The sequence below is a fragment of the Leguminivora glycinivorella genome, chromosome 20 (genome assembly GCF_023078275.1).
Source record: "Leguminivora glycinivorella isolate SPB_JAAS2020 chromosome 20, LegGlyc_1.1, whole genome shotgun sequence".
Lineage (NCBI taxonomy): Eukaryota > Metazoa > Arthropoda > Insecta > Lepidoptera > Tortricidae > Leguminivora > Leguminivora glycinivorella.
In genome coordinates, this window is record NC_062990.1 from 1,639,009 (window position 1) to 1,657,515 (window position 18,507).

Here is an 18,507-nt window from a genome sequence, read left to right on the forward strand (position 1 = left end):
TCAAAAGCTAGCTTTTCATAAACTCCTCGTACTCGGTAGTACAGAACAGGATGCGACGCGGCGATCTATTTCTATATATTAAAATTTTGAAAAACCTCCGACCGCAGCGACTTAGTAGACCGATTTTCATGAAACATGGCTATTAAGAACACTCTGACTAGCTCAGCTTTCAGACAAAAAAAACTAATCTAAATCGGTTCATCCGTTCGGGAGCTACGATGCCGTAGACAGACACACTCACAGACAGACAGACACGTCAAACTTATAACCCCCCCGTTTGCGTCGGGGGTTAAAAATGAATACAATATTACCGTCACTTGACTTATATAAATATTAAAAAAAATATTATAGGACATTCTTACACAGATTGACTGAGGCCCACGGTAAGCTCAAGAAGGCTTGTGTTGTGGGTACTCAGATAACAATATATATAATATTTATTTATTTATTTAATCAAAAAGTAACACAGCATTACAGTTTACACCAAGGCACTGTGAAACTACAAAATACAAATCAAGACAAAAGACATACAAAAAATAAACAAATTAAACATTAGATTTTGGGCGACGACGTAATAGCGTGTCTCCGTTGCGTCGTCTGACTCGGCGTAGGATTCGGCAGGTTGCCCCGGAACCGCCGAAATACCACACCCTTCGGCCAGAAGTCTGCGCACGCGATGGTGTCCTGAAACGTGCGCGGCACGCGCACGACAAATGAAGTGAAGTGCACGTAGTGGCGCGACTGCAGATGTTGCACCCTCAGCGTGTAGCCAGTCTTCCGGCGAACGTACTCCACCACCTCATCAGCCCCGGCGGAGTAATGCAAGCGCGACACGTAGAGCGCTTTACTCGGTGTAGCAACTCGCAGACCAGAAGTAATCGGCTCCGCGGTACCACACAGAGTCTTACGAATAAAGTATAAATACTTATATACATAGAAAACAATAACGAAGTAGACATCGGCCCGTCCCGTACCGTTTCATCGGGAGTCTTGATAAACTTTTTTATTTGTCATCAGGTAGCAAAGTATACTTAATATATGGGTTGAGATATCTCTTCATTTGTAAGGTGCATTACATGATTGTGTGAGGTCAGCGACTGCAAATGAGTTTCTTTATCTGTATCATTAGAGATCCGTGGGCGTTATAAAAGTAGACGACAGTTATTTGCTTCACAAGGGATTATTTTTCTTGAAATATGCTCATTTCTAAGGAACAGTCAAATCTTTTTGCGCGATTTTTTGTTCATTTCAGAAGTTGTTAGTTTGAGGTAGTCAGTACTTACAGGGTGTAACAAAAAAATAGTGGTGATCCCTTTAAGGGCGTATTCAGTCTCGTATTCTCATCAGGAAAAAGTAGAAGAATTTTTTTTTTTCGCGAAAAAAATTTTTACTTTTGTATGGCGGTACGGCCGATTCTCGCGGCCCGGCCCATACAAAAATGAAAATTTTTTTCGCGAAAAAAAATTTTTCTTCTACTTTTTCCTGATCAGAATACGATACTGAATACGCCCTTAAACGGATCACCACCATTTTTGTTACACTCTGTATACATGACACCTGGGTAGGGCGCATAATGTTAGTACTTATGAGGTACTTACTTATATACTAGTCTAGGTACATATTACCTATACAATTTCTAATTCATGCATTTTGATGTAATAATAATAACATGTCAGGGGGAGTACAAAATTAATAATTATATATTATACATATTCAATAATTGTCAATATGAAAATATTATACAAACTTAATGTAGGTTAATTTTTTAAAATTTTTATTTTTATTTTATGGGATAGGAGGCAAACGAGCAGACAGGTCGCCTGATGGTAAGCGATCACTGCCGCCCATGGACACCCGAAACACCAGAGGTGTTGGAGGTGCGTTGCCGGCCTTTAAGATGGGTGTACGCTCTTTTCTTGAAGATTTGATTTGAATTTATTAATCTCAGTCACAATTTAAATGAATTATAATTATTATCATTTTATGTCATCACGGTTTACATTTTCATTATTAATATTAGATATTACCAACTAAAAAACTCGTCAATAGTGTAGTACGACTTCTCGATAAGTAGCTTTTTTAGTTTACTTTTAAATTTCAGCATATTGTGCATTGGTCCCATGATGAAAGTTGTTCATTATGACCTTAAAAGTCACGATGCAAAGTTTAAACGTTCCTTTTTATTTAATTCTGTATTGTTACGACTAGAACCTTCAAGATATATTTGTAGTCGCGTTTGACTCTCGCTTGTACCTACAACTCATTTCACTGTCGCCATTATTGCTAATCGTGGGAAACTGCACACTCTTCATTTAAATATGTAATATCTGGGCGACCGAGCTTCGCTCGGTTCTATTTTAATATATCACGTCTTTAGATAAAAAAAAAATTCTTATAAATACAAAAACAAAAAAAAAGACAAAAAAAAAACTTAATTTCTGGCCGGGATTCGAAACCTACGATCTATCTGCGTACATTAGACCGACCTCGTACGACTGAGCTAAGCGGAATCGATGCGCGCGCGGCGAAATTAACGACCATATTTTACATTTACTAACGCGAAAGAAAAACTCGAAAATTCCCGTTTTCCGGGATCTAAGGCTACGCTAGATCGATTTTTTACCCCCGAAAACCCCCACATAACAAATTTCAGCGAAATCGTTAGAGCGGTTTCCGAGATCGTCGGTATATATAAATAAATAAATAAATAAATAAATATACAAGAATTGCTCGTTTAAAAGTATAAGATAAAATAGTCTTACCTTTTTCAGACTAAAATCTACCTCATACCATAGATTAAATATAACAAGATCATACCATCCCATACATTAAAATGCGACCGCCTAAGACCGCGCTTACACTCCACCACACATAGATGGCGCCACAAAAAAAATGTCTTGTAGCTTTCGATTATACTTGTAGATGGCGTTAAGTGTCACTTTTGACATAGATTTACGGCTCAGAATTGACACTTAATGCCAATCTACAAATAATCGGTGGCAACAAGGCATTTTTTGTGGCGCCATCTATGTGTGGTGGAGTGTAAGCGCGGTCTTAGGCGGTCGAATTTTAATGTATGGGATGGTATGATCTTGTTATATTTAATCTATGGTATGAGGTAGATTTTAGTCTGAAAAAGGTAAGACTATTTTATACATATTTAAATGAAGAGTGTGCAGTTTCCGTTCGTTCTAATTTGAATGTATGGGTTGGTATGATCTTGTTATAATTTAATTTATGCTCATACATAAAAGAAGAAACTGACGGACTGACTGACTGACTAACTGATTGACTGACATATCAACACACGGCTGAAACCGCTGGCCTTAGAGACTCCAAATTTTTCACGTAGGTTCATTATAAGGTGTAGAGGAGCACTAAGAAAGCACGTTTCAAAATTCACACCCTAAGGGGGTGAAATGGGGGTTCAAAGTTCAAAGTTTTAAGGCCATTTCTCAAAATTTTGGCACCGACAGGTGAAAGATTTGCTTTTTTTTAAATGTCGCATTTTTAAAAAAAAATTGTAGGGATCGTTTGAATGCGTCTCAAACATTTCAAAAATGTCAAAGGCACCGATATCAATTAATTATTTTAGAAGTTATAATCGATTAAAATTCAGGTGAACGACATCATGATCAGGTGAAGGATAAATATACACAGGTTATCGACAACAGCAGCAGGTTAACGACAAATTAGTACAAATTTGTATGACACATTTGACAAGTTAACGACAAGCGTCGCTAACCTGCGTCCGTAGTCGATCACCTGTAGTTTGGTGGTCATTCACCTGATATGGACGTCATTCACCTGCCCATCAGCATTATAATAGTTTTTAACCGCCGCCCAAATCTCAAGGAAGGGGGTCATTAATATTTTATACCCGACCTTTAAATAAAATTATAATATAATAGCTACTCTGAAGTATAATGAAGTGACTTCACTTCAAGCAATCACTTGCTTACTTACACGGTATTTAGACTATGATTAATATTTCATTTTTTAAACGTGGCAAAAAACAAATGAAAAAATTAAAATATGTAAATAAATCACAGAAGAGTTACTTTTAATTATAAAAATATAAGGATACTCATTACTATTATTATCATAATACTCGTATTCTATATTATGTTTTAATACTCATTATCATTACTTATTGATCCGATTGATCGCCCCTCGTAATGGTTCATCTGGCTTATGACAAGTGATCAACGTGTCGGTTTCCTGTCACTGAGTCGTTCACCTGGCTTTATCGCACAGGTGAAGGACACACACCACAAAAAAGCAACAATCCTTTGAGAAATGCAGCCTAAACCGATATAACAGTAATACTTTTCTCATTTAACGCACAAAACAAATATTGAAGGTGTAAAAAAGTATTATTACGATTGGTAAATTTATCATTATTGTCATCACCCTGTCCCAAAATGTCGTTCACTTGCCTATTTTAGCCAGGTGAACGATGCACAGGTGACCGACAAAATGCCAGTTATTTCGCCAAAACTCAAAAAGTATTTGCCGAACGAACTAAATATTTAGGTGCCTAAAAATAAGCAACAAAATACGAAACATATGTTACAGTTAATGCATTATCTCAAACAATAACCAGTTTATGATTGACAGAATAACGACTACTTACCCGTTACAAACTCCCGTTCGATGTAATTAAAAATTTATATTTTCTAATCAAGGCGTAGTGAGCACGTGCCGTTGCTTGCAAGTGATGGCCGATACTGGCGGCTTCGATTCATGCGGGGTGGGGCGGCAGAGGTGTAGTAGGGATCGCACAGTGCTTGCGAGTTTGTCTCGACAGGTCAACGACAAAAACGGCCGTGGACAAACTTTAAAGACAAATAACTTGGAACATAAGTGTAATATTATTATCAGATACTCTAGTTTTAAAAGTTAAGGATATATGCAAATAAAATACAGCAATAAAGGTAAGTAAAGTTAATAATTTGTGTACTTTTAACAACTCGAAACATGAGTACTCCGCGTTGGGACACGGAAGGTGAACGACAAAACTTAGTTACAATTATTATTTATTTCATCAATATAAAATAAATCGATTTCAAAGCATCAGGCCTCTATGTAAAAACTGTCTTTTAATATGTATTGATAATTTATTTATGAAGATATTGTATACTAAAAAAAAAGTTCTAACATAAACGTACTGGCAGGTGGGGGTGGCAAAATTTTGAGAAATGACCTTAATACGTAAGATTGCTTTTGCAAAGGGTAACTAGGCCTTTGGAATTAGTCCGGTTTCCTCACGGTGTTTTCCTTCACCGAAAAGCGACTGGCAAATATCAAATATCACTTCGCGCATAAGTTCCGAAAAACTTATTGGTACGAGCCGGGGTTCGAACCCGCGACCTCGAAAGAAAGTCGCACGCTGATACCACTAGGCTACCAGCGCTTCCTTGTAAGCAAGTACATATTATAATACTTGTTTATTTTTAATATTACATACATACATACAATCACGCCTGTATCCCATAAAGGGGTAGGCAGAGCACATGAAACTACTAAAGCTTCAGTGCCACTCTTGGCAAATAAGGGGTTGAAAGAAAACGAAACTGTGACATTGCAGTGACAGGTTTTTAATATTGGTGTATATAATTATTTTTTCTACTCCCGTACTGTTATTCGTGACTTACAAGGTCGTGCATAGTACTTTAAAACCCTACATAAATTAAAAGATGTCAGGACAAGTCTATCTAGTCTATACCCTGAAAACATTTAGTAGCAGTAGCACGATATAGCTGTTACAGTTCAGTAAATACATTGCTACCAACTTAACAAACCAATCACTTCATCGTAGAAAATTAAAATATTGTATGAAATAGGTACATTGTTGCCAACCTTAGAATGTCAGATAAAGCCTGGCATTCGCAGAGTCGAGACTCGTTCGTTTTCTGCTGCGATCATTGGCGACGCGTCGAATCGCATTCAAATGTATGAGAACTCGATTCAACTCGACTCGATTCGTCTTAGTGGCCAGGCTTCAAAGAACCATGTACCATAGACAGTTTTATTTTCATGTTTGCACTCAAACTGCATATTCGAAATGGTAGGTGGTCCACTAGATAACTAAGATGACTGAAAGTAGGTATTTATTGAATTTATAATTTTCTTTCAAAGTAAGTGCTTGGTCGTAGAAAAAGTATTGTATGCAACGGTGTTTAACTGAGTCAAAAAATGCTCGTGGCGTCTTTATTAACAATTTTCGGCTTCGCCTCAAATTGCTACCCACGCCACTCGCCTTTTTTGACCTCTTTTAACCACCAGTTGCATAAAATACTATTTCTCAAACATGCAATGAAATATTGTCTTTACGTTCCTTAAAATGGGCTGGGAAGTATCGCTTTTTGGGCGCAACAATTCGAGAGGACTGTAAAGGGATTTCATATTATTTTTTAGGCCTAGGCCTGCAAAGTAACTTTTTTAAGTAAGCTGTCAGTACTGTCATGTCACTTTTTTTTTAATTTTTGTGTGACCTGGATACTTGTCACACTTGACGTTTGAGTGTATTTGTATTTTGTCACTTAATAAATAAAATATTGTCCTTTAGAGCATTTTTTTTTAATTTCATTGTATGTTTGAGAAAAGCACTATACATGCCTCGGCGTGAAAACGGATTCCCGGCCTCGTATCCCTATCCGGCCTCGCTCGCACGCTCGCTCGGCCGTATATACCCACTTGGCCGGAAATCCTCATTTTCCCGGCCTCTGATGTAATGTACTATAACTTAGTGTATGTGTAATTTTCCTATTCCTTTAATTATTTCTTGCACTACCATTTTCAAAATGTCTATTCTTCATTTCCTGCTACCCTAAGGTTGTCTGGTAGAGATCGCTTACAGTGATCGTCGCCCACGCAAGCCACGGCGTTAGATATCGCACAATTCTGACTCATTGGCTGAAAAATCTTCCAACTATACGATTTTCAAATTCTATTTCACACTTTATCAAGTACTCACTAGTCTGGTCACTATTTAAGATATCTTTTAACACAATTTTATTGAATTTACACAGTCCGTGAGCGATTGAACAGTTTTATTGCGTTAAAGCTGTCTAGACTATTTCTTAGGCATTAGGGATACATTTTTTATACCTATACCACATCCACCGTAGCTTATGGACGCTTGCAAGTTCAGAGACAATATATATACCTAAACGAATAGATTTTAACTTATTTCTTAGGCTTAAGTTAAATTCAACGCATTTTTTCTATCTTAAAAGGGATATAATGTTGTGGCAATAGGCAACCCTATTCAAGTAGTCATTGCTACATAGCAATACCCGAACAGAGCCGAGTTCACCCGATCAAGGAGATTCCTAACTAGCGCTATCAAGAATGATTTGATAACGCTCTAACTGCATTATGTCGGGACACACCCACAGATAACAGGTTACTAGGGACGATACTGTCGACATATCGATATCGATGTTTTTATAATACGAACTGTACAACAAACGTAGTATGAATAAAAAAAATAGTTCTCAAGGATATTGGCTACTTTAAATGTTCTTATGATGGACCTTTTTAGGGTTCCGTAGTCAACTAGGAACCCTTATAGTTTCGCCATGTCTGTCTGTCCGTCCGTCCGTCCGCGGATAATCTCAGTAACCGTTAGCACTAGAAAGCTGAAATTTGGTACCAATATGTATATAAATCACGCCAACAAAGTGCAAAAATAAAAAATGGAAAAAAATGTTTTATTAGGGTACCCCCCCTACATGTAAAGTGGGGGCTGATATTTTTTTTCATTCCAACCCCAACGTGTGATATATTGTTGGATAGGTATTTAAAAATGAATAAGGGTTTACTAAAATCGTTTTTTGATAATATTGATATTTTCGTAAATAATCGCTCCTAAAGGAAAAAAAAGTGCGTCCCCCCCTCTAACTTTTGAACCATATGTTTAAAAAATATGAAAAAAATCACAAAAGTAGAACTTTATAAAGACTTTCTAGGAAAATTGTTTTGAACTTGATAGGTTCAGTAGTTTTTGAGAAAAATACGGAAAACTACGGAACCCTACACTGAGCGTGGCCCGACACGCTCTTGGCCGGTTGTATCTTTTAAGGGATGACAAGTATATCTCATAAGATACTCTTGTGCTAAGCCAAGGAAGACTTGGAAGTTGACCAACCTCAAGATTGGTTAACCAATAATATTTACTATACTTAATTACTTAGGTACTTATATTTTAGCTATACCTATGTAGGCAAAAAGACATAAAACACCTCTGCCTGATTAGAAATATAACATACGTCAAACGTTAGCTTCTGGCGAAACGAAAACGAAACGCCGCGAAAGATAGTCTGGCCCTGTCGCGCCAATACACAAGAGCGATAGAGATAGATATCTACTAGCGTTTCGTTTCGTGAGCGTTTGTGCCATTCGGCTACGCACCCTGATATGAGTAGTATTATTATGTACATGAGTGCGAATAGTATCAATTCTTCAATCAAAAACGTCAATTTTGCCACTGATATATCCGATCTATATGCATAAATTTTGACATAATTATATAAAAGTTTAAATAGATCATAATATGGTCACACTTTACTGTATGTATCAAAACTATCAATACTATCAATAAATTGAGAACAATTTACGCATTTCAAACTAAACAAAATGATGAAATACGCAACCCAGTGTATTAGTAATGCTTACATTTCATTCATCAAAGCATCGTATGACAATCGCCTCATTTTAATTCAGATCCATTATGATGACACTGAATGACGATACCACACAGTTATTTTTACCGTTACGTAACCAATACCGTCTAACAAAAAGTATGACAATTTTAGTTTTTCAACGGCAAATGAAAATTTGTTTTTCTGCATTGACATTTCTATTTCGACTTTTTAGTTTTCCATGAATGTAAATTTAAATAAAGCAAATTCGTGGAATTAGATCAATGATTGCTTATAGTTCTAAGGATATTAATATAAGGTTGATAGTTGGTTGACTATTTTTTGTGTAATTATTTGCTGACGTATATATTTGCGTATGATCTTCGCCGATTATTTACATTCGAAGTGTATTGACCCAGATCGAGTTTAGTTACGTTTTACATTTTATTGAGAACGCAAACGAGTACCTATTTATTTTACTTTGCAAGACACATGACTATCACGTGAGAAAAGTTATGTTATATACTCCGTCAAACAAGTCTGTCAGTAAATAAAAACAAAGAAAACTATATGCATCCTTTTCTTTAGGGTGCTATTTGTTTAACAGAGTTTATTTTTCTATTTTTGGAATACTTGTTACATATTAATATACTTAGGCATAGGTATTAAATTTTAACGAAAGTCAAAAATTAGGTACCTATTTACAATATATCGATCGGATAAATGTCAATCGTTACGTTTTGAGTTCAGGAAGTCTCACATTTGATGATGACAGATCAAATTAATATCAAATTTGAAATCAAATATTCGATGTGTATTATAACTGGAATATGGTTTGTCACTATAAAACAAAAAGTGAAATCATTTCATAAAATTACATATTTTTGGGGTTCCGTACCTCAAAAAGGAAAAACGGAAGCCTTAGGATCACTCGTGCGACTGTCTGTCCATCTGCCAAAACTACTGAACCGATTAACTTGAAATTTGGCACACATATGTTAACCTGTGACGGCTGTGACCCAAAGACGTACATGTAAGTTAAATTAAAAAATATTAACTTTGGGCCACTTATATTGTGTACTTTTTTTCTATAAATCTAGTTGATAACACTAGTATAATATTAAACTCGAATTCGTAAATTGAAAGAGGGGCTCCGTTCCATTTTAACATTCTGGCTCCTGTAGCGTCTTAACATGAAACGTTTTTTTATAATCTCAAAGTGGCGTGTTTGCGGTTAGATTTCTTTGCGGTAACTTTCTAGATTTGATATCTGGGCTAGGTATTAACTAATAAACTCCTTAGTGTACATGTTCGACCTACTTTGTGACTCTATATTACGAGTTGCTACAGCTCATTGAACCATTTTGTAGACAAAGCGACATCTAGGTGGGTATATTAGAAACATAAAATACTTGGAAATCCACTACGTAGCTGTATTACATATCTAGGGCAACTTGTACTTCAATAATGAGTTCGTATAATAGTTTGTTTCAATATTAAAAAACCGAAGTAATAATAGCACAAAGATCGTCTAAATATTTTTGTCGAAATTCTCATGAGATAACAGAATTCTGAGTAGTTAAGGGCTACTTGCACCAATAAAAATGGAAGGTTAACCCACCATTTTATATGGAATTTGACAGTTGACAGCCCACTAACCCTGAGTTAAGTGGTTGGTGCAAGTGGACCTTAGTGCCTAATCTTGGCAATATTTATAAATGTAAGATCTAAGTTTCCTTTTTAAGTGTAAGATTTAAGTTTATTGTACCTATTGTAAAACCTGTTTATTTAGGTATTTGCATTAATTTACAAGCTAAACAAATAGATTAGCATGGGAAGCATGGTCGCGCGATAGACGATAAAATACCAGGTCGTCCCTATCGCACTTACAAATAGTGTAGGTCATACTTCAGCGTTTACTATATGGAAGTGGGACAGATTTTTTGCTACTTCAAAGTTGGTCCCATAATACAAATTTCAAAGTATGATCGTTTTAATTAAAGATACTTATTTCGGTATAATTTATAAATAATTATAAAATCTCAAATATTTTTTTTTTGTAAAAAAATTATGCAATCGATAATTCGCACATACAGCACTAACCGGCAATCTTGACATAACCACCTCAACGTCACCTCAACTGATATCGACTCATTTCCCACCGCGCACTCGCAACAAAACGACGTGTCGCGAAAAACTACGATATCGATAAACATTCGGCGCATCACTGTTTTACGCGCGTTCCATTTTTGAATTTCAAACTTGCGGCAGACTTTTGGCGCGTTCGATTTTCAATTTCAAACTCGCGGCGCAGAACTGTCTTTGGCGCGTTCCGTTTTCATAAATCGAACCTGCGCGTTCCGTTTTCAAACTTTTAAAGAAACTTCGAATTTAGAAGTGACGGGTGTCGATGTGTGTGTATTTATGAACAAGATGATAAATGTTTTTCAGAGGACACAGTATTTTTTGTATTTCGCTATAAAGTAGTTGGTTTTTGATACGAGTTCGTTCCGGTTTCTAGAAGTTTATATAGGTGAGTGACCTTATGATATTCCGCATATTTTATTGCGCATGTATTATTTGTATAATAGATTAAGATTAGAAATAACTATAGGTATCGTACACAATAATGGTTGTAGCTATTTCTACGTCTTTAGCAGAACAGATCTATTCGAACATTCACATGCATTAAAATAATATTGAAACCATGTCATTTGCTTATCGTGCCTTATGTATCGGAGCAAGCGAGACGCATGACAGAAACAAAATAATTCCAATTTAATTCTGAATTTTTAATTATCGGGTTCGTAGCCAACGTGCTAGTCCTTTACAATCTGTAGCAAAAGAAGCAACTGTCACTGCCGCGCTAATATTGAAGAATGATAGTAGGGCAAACGATTAAAACCTTATGAAGGCATTAGTCCTATCGAACTCGCGGATCGGCGATAAATAGTTATTTGTTATAGAAGGGGGCAAAGTTGTATTTTAACGCCGAGTGTGGAATTGAAAAACGAGCAAGTGAAAGGATACTATAGTTGAACCACGAGCGAAGCGAGTGGTTCGAGAATAGAATCCTGAACTTGCGAGTTTTTTAACACACGAGAAGTAAAATACATTTGCACCCGAGTGTAACACAAAACTTTTCCCCTCACTATAGCGAGGAAAGTACAACTCAAAAAATGCGTTTATCACTGCTTTCAGTAATTCCACAGGTGGTAAATCATCTTTATTACTAGATTTACCTACTTTTATCAATTTTAAAGCAGTTAATTTGACTTTATTCAAGGTCAAATTACTTTACCTACTAATGGATAAAATGCGTTTTTACCCGCTGGTATTAAAGGAGTCTAAAGATCGTTGTCAGCGTGCTGTATTGGTGGCAGAGTATGGTTGGCAAAAAAACAAATACACAAGTATTTAAAACATTATATACTTAACAAATTATGAAAAATACATATATTTATAATTATATTAGTTATTTATCTAAATTACATTGAATAAATAACTAAAATTTGTTCAACAGATTTGGCTTCGTGCACTACTTTAGACTTGAACTGGGAACTACTTGAATAACAATTATTCTAGATAGTCTTATCTAGAGTGCATTTGATTATTTGGATTAAAATAATATGTCTACACTTCGCGTAATGTATTTTTATGACATAATTAATGTCATTTACGTACCTATTAGGGTGGTCCTTATTTCGTCGATGTTATATTTTTCTACGGGACACCCGCTTAATGTAAAATCTACCCCTAAAAAACCAATGTAATTTTTATCCAGAATTTTTAAATACATTTTAGAGGTCGCTACCGCACTTTGTAAATTTGGACCCTCCATACAAAATGTTTTTTTTTATTTTTTTATTTTCGTTGTGGGGCAAAGACTCAGGGTGTATTAAAACCAATGTAATTTGTTTACAGAATTTTTAAATACATTTTAGGGGTCGCTACCGCACTTTTCAAAATTTGGAAGAACTTACTTTAGAAGTCTTAGAACCCCTAAAATATGAATAAATAATTTAAAAAAAATCAGCATTCAAAAAAATTACATTCGATTTTAGGGGTAGATTTTACATTAAGCGGGTGTCCCGTAGAAAAATATAACATCGATGAAATAAGGACCACCCTAGTACCTATATTGTTTTAAAAATATATAGTTCATCGGAAAAGGCTTTGTACCGTAGAGGTGTAATCCTAAGAAGGTAAGTATTTATTTTGTAGTTAAGAACAAAGTGAATATTTAAATGTAAGTATTTGTTTTTTTTGCCAACCGTACCGTTTGCCACGAAAAGTGCACCTTGATAACGATCTCTATAAAGGACAAAACACGTGTTTCCGAGCTAGTGAGGGGAAAACGAACAAAAGATAGTCGCTTTCGTGTCTCCCTGTCTGTGTGTGTGTCTGTCTGTGGCATCGTAGCTCCCGAACGGATGAACCGATTTAGGTTTAGTTTTTTTTTGTCTGAAATCTGAGTTAGTCGGGAGTGTTCTTAGCCATGTTTCATGAAAATCGGTCCACTAGGTAGCGGTCGGGGCTTTTTCAAAATTTTAATTTTGTGGTTAGGTTCTACACGGTTGTATAGTGGCCTAGGGTTCTTGGTTGACTGTACATACATCATCATCCTCCTTCCGTTATGCCGGCGTTTGCCACGGCTCATGGGAGCCTGGCGTCCGCTTTGACAACTAATCCCAAGACTTGGCGTAGGCACTAGTTTTTACGAAAGCGAGTGCCATCTGACCTTCCAACCCGAAGGGTAAACATAGATAAATGCAGGTATAAGTTTGTCATCCTTTTGTATATTGCATTAGTGAATATAAAAGTGCATTAACATGGTTCCTTCGGAGTTATTCCGAATTTTCACCTTTTGCGAACGAATCGATGAATTTGTAAAAAGTTTATTCTTGGTACTCGTCATTCACAGTTTTTAAAGAAAAAAATTGTGGTTTTGTCATTTGATATTTGCCAGTCGCTTTTCCGTAAAGGAAAACATCGTGAGGAAACCGGACTAATTCCAATAAGATCTAGTTTACCCTTCGGGATGGAAGGTCAGATGGCAGAAGGATGGATGGAATAATCTATTAATCTACATACTTAATTAGAATTTACAAGAGATATTAATTATGTAAAGAACTAATCTATGTACAGAGTGGGGCCTGTAACAAAGGCGAAGAATTGAACTCTAGGCTATTCCCCTTATACTGATCAATTTTTGTTCGGCGACTTTTAAAAATAACTTGTATTTTGATTTTTATCACCCTTGAAAGTTTTTTCTAAGAGGTAATGTATTGCGAATTCTGTTAAGTCTAAAGTGTGACAGACAACGTCAATGACAACAATAATGGCGTACATTGAAGCTAATATTTATTTTGTATGAAAAATTAAAAATTTAAAGACTTCATAATTTTTAAAAGTCACTGAACAAATGTTGATCAGTATAAGGAGAATAGCCTACAGTTCAATTCTTCGCCTTTGTTACAGGCCCCACTCGTATACGCCACGAGTATTATTACTTATAACTGCTTATAATTAATTGTAATGTATAGGGGGTGGGGTGGAAGCGCTGGTAGCCTAGCGGTAAGTACGTGCGACTTTCGTTCCGGAGGACTTCCGAACCCCGGCTCGCACCAATGAGTTTTTCGAAGTTTATGTGCGAAATGTCATTTGATATTTGCCAGTCGCTTTTCGGTGAAGAAAAACATCGTGAGGAAACCGGACTACTTCCAATAAGATCTAGTTTACCCTTCGGGTTGGAAGGTCAGATGGCAGTCGCTTTCGTAAAAACTAGTGCCTATCTTGGGATTAGTTGTCAAAGCGGACCCCAGGCTCCCATGAGCCGTGGCAAATGCCGGGATAACGCAAGGAGGATGATGATAGGAGGTGCAAGCACCTACTGCTCGCCCTTAGAGTTGGTCAAAGACGCCTAGTCTTACAAATATGGCATATAGAAGAGAAATTTCGACGGCTTCCGCTGTGACGGGGTGGCCTAGGGGTTCATGGCGTTAGCCCGGATTGCTAAAGACACCGGTTCGAATCCGGCCTTCGCCACTGGTAATGTCCGTCATTTTTTCTTTAATATATGACATCCTATTTCGATTTATAATGTACAAATTACGTCATTATAATATCCATACAAATATTATAAATGGGAAAGTGTGTGTGTCTTTTGTTTGTCCGTCCTTCACGGCAAAACGGAGCGACGAATTGTCATGATATTTTAAGTGGAAATAGTTGAAGGGATGGAGAGTGACATAGGCTACTCTTTGTCTCTTTCTAACGCGATCGAAGCGGCGGGCAAAAACATATTAGGTACATACACGGTGAAATAAAAAGGACCGTTTAAACTTTGCATAGTGACTTTTGAGGTTATAATGAACCACTTTTAGGGACCGTTCAAACTATAGCACCCACGCCGCCTGAATGTAATTTAAAAAAACCGGCCAAGAGCGTGTCGGGCCACGCTCAGTGTAGGGTTCCGTAGTTTTCCGTATTTTTCTCAAAAACTACTAAACCTATCAAGTTCAAAACAATTTTCCTAGAAAGTCTTTATAAAGTTCTACTTTTGTGAATTTTTTCATATTTTTTAAACATATGGTTCAAAAGTTAGAGGGGGGGGACGCACTTTTTTTTCCTTTAGGAGCGATTATTTCCGAAAATATTAATATTATCAAAAAACGATCTTAGTAAACCCTTATTCACTTTTTAATACCTATCCAACAATATATCACACGTTGGGGTTAGAATGAAAAAAAATATCAGCCCCCACTTTACATGTAGGGGGGGTACCCTAATAAAACATTTTTTTCCATTTTTTATTTTTGCACTTTGTCGGCGTGATTAATATACATATTGGTACCAAATTTCAGCTTTCTAGTGCTAACGGTCACTAAGATTATCCGCGGACGGACGGACGGACGGACGGACAGACAGACATGGCAAAACTATAAGGGTTCCTAGTTGACTACGGAACCCTAAAAAGGACCGTTTAAACGTTGCATAGTGACTTTTGAGGTTATAATGAACCACTTTTAGAGACCGTCCACACTATAGCACCCACGCCGCCTGAATGTAATTTAAAAAACGTCTCCTCAGTACATTTTGTATAGGAAGGACGTAAGGCGCGGCGCACGCCGAGCGACGCGTCGCCTGGGGCGCGCCAAGCGACGTCAATTGCCCGTCCCTTGAGCGTCCTCCCTATACAAAATGTACTGAGGAGACGTTTTTAGGGTTCCGTAGTCAACTAGGAACCCTTATAGTTTCGCCATGTCTGTCCGTCCGTCCGTCCGTCCGTCCGTCCGTCCGTCCGTCCGTCCGCGGATAATCTCAGTAACCGTTAGCACTAGAAAGCTGAAATTTGGTACCAATATGTATATCAATCACGCCAACAAAGTGCAAAAATAAAAAATGGAAAAAAATGTTTTATTAGGGTACCCCCCCTACATGCAAAGTGGGGGCTGATATTTTTTTTCATTCCAACCCCAACATGTGATATATTGTTGGATAGGTATTTAAAAATGAATAAGGGTTTACTAAAATCATTTTTTTATAATATTAATAGTTTCGGAAATAATTGCTCTTAAAGGAAAAAAAAGTGCTTCCCCCCCCTCTAACTTTTGAACCATATGTTTAAAAAATATGAAAAAAATCACCAAAGTAGAACTTTGTAAAGACTTTCTAGGAAAATTGTTTTGAACTTGATAGGTTCAGTAGTTTTTGAGAAAAATACGAAAAACTACGGAACCCTACACTGAGCGTGTCCCGACACGCTCTTGGCCGGTTTTTTAAATTACATGCAGGCGGCGTGGCGCTGACGTCCGGTCCGCGTCGGCGGACATGCATCTCTTGAGTGTGGACGGTCCCTTACTATGGAGCATAGAAATGAGACAGCCAATTGGGAAAATGCAAAAGTTTATGAACTTTTATATATATCATAATCACAATATGATATCAGAAAATGTATTATGAACATGACTGCAGTACAATAAAGAATAAAGAATAACTTATTTTTGACGTATGTTTGGAATTTAGTTTGTTGTAAATCTATGCTCAATAAAATTGTGAGTACACAGTGAGACTAATTGTATGTGTATACATAGACAGTGATCTATGTACCACAGTCTGAAAAATAAATAATTTTGTATTTGTATTTAAAATTAGAATCAGTCCGACAATCTACAAATTCAGAATTACTAAGAAATATGCACATAATGCACTTATATGCGAATGAAAAGACAGACAGTGATAACTAGGTGTGAAATTTCTAAGAAATCTACAGCTGAACATAGAAGGTGCCTAGCCAACGTCGTAATCGCTTTCGTTATCGTAGTATCGCAAACATGACTGACAGTTATTGAAGAATCCGGCGGAAACCAAATACTGTTGGATATATAATTTACAAGAACATTTAAGTATTCAGGGGTTATAGAACTTTATAAGGCTTGATCAATTTATTATGTAACTTTATTCCTTTAAATCATGTGACTTTCCATGACAGATCGACGACCGGTCTGGCGCAGTCGGTAGTGACCCTGCCTGCTACGCCGCGGTCCCGGGTTCGAATCCCGTTAAGGGCATTTATTTGTGTGATGAGCACAGATATTTTACCACAGTATTTTTTATTTTATTATATTTATTAAACCACAGTTCCTGAGTCATGGATGTTTTTTATGTATATAAGTATTTGTATATTACATATATCGTACCCACAACACAAGCCTTCTTGAGCTTACCGTAGTTCACCGTCCGTGTTTAAGAATGTCCTATAATATTTATTTATTTATTATTTGTTGTCCTATAATATCTATTATACTACATACTAAACTCACACATATTCTCAAACGGGCTAGGCCGAGCACATGGAATTGCGCAAGTTTCATTACCTACCACTCTTGGCAATTTAATTAAAGGGCAGAAAGAAATATCTGTGACATTGCGGTGACAGATGACCAGCCCATCATCCACTCTGTCCACAATGGAATCCATACGTATCCCACAGGAGGGCAGCACACCAACGGGAGGAAAGGGGGTAATGGAATTCTTAACTTTTACATACAATCCTATCCATATCTTACTGAGAATTTATTTTTGACATATTTTTAGAGGAACAAATATCTGTACCCATCACACAAGTAAATTCCCTTAACGGGATTCGAACCCAGGGTCACTCTAGCCTAGTTAGTCTTCTTCTTATCGTGTGAAGGGATCATAAGTTCTAAACAAATTTCTTTTTTTCATACAACAATTAAATAACTTATTAAACTCAATGAAAACAAAATGCAATATTATGTACAACTTAAAACTAATTAATATTATTTGAGCATTTTTTTTTTGCCAATAAATTTTTTTTTATTGTTTTAGGGAATTTTAGGTCAATTGTACTCAGAATCACGAGTACTTTCGATCTCACTGGGAGACAAAAAGTGTCCCAGAATTTCCATACATTTTTGTTACTTTCCTCTTTTGTTACCCCATACAAAATGTACGGAAAATGGTAACAAGATAAGAAAAAATCGTATGGGACAATTTTTTTAACTACTAGGATTGAAAAGGCTAGTAATTCTGAGTAGAAATAGCATATTTTTTTTCAAAAATATCACACTTCATAAAAGTCGCAAAAAAAAAGAAATGCTCATTTAGTTCTAAACTAAATAATATTTTTCCAATATCTTGCGACCTCCAACCCTCAAGGGGTAGTTATAAGGTCTTCTGCAGTGCACTTAGCTGGACACAGTTAGTGACACACTAACTACGCTAGACCGTCAGAGATAGAAATATTGTTGCGATTGCTAATCGTAAGCGATAGTGACGTTGGCTATGCCTATCGCCAAATGACCTTGAACTGATTGTCGGCCGCCCGTTC

At 36.6% G+C, this 18,507-nt stretch overlaps 1 protein-coding gene across 2 annotated transcripts in view; it reads left to right on the plus strand.

The window, feature by feature from the left end:
* Positions 1–10,819: 10,819 nt before the first annotated feature.
* LOC125237032 (neural/ectodermal development factor IMP-L2-like) overlaps positions 10,820–18,507 on the plus strand; it is a 143,042-nt gene continuing 135,354 nt past the window's right edge. For both annotated transcript variants that reach the window (XM_048143954.1, XM_048143957.1), the window contains exon 1: positions 10,820–11,181. The gene's annotated coding sequence lies outside the window, so the exon portion shown is untranslated. The remainder of the gene's footprint in view (positions 11,182–18,507) is intronic.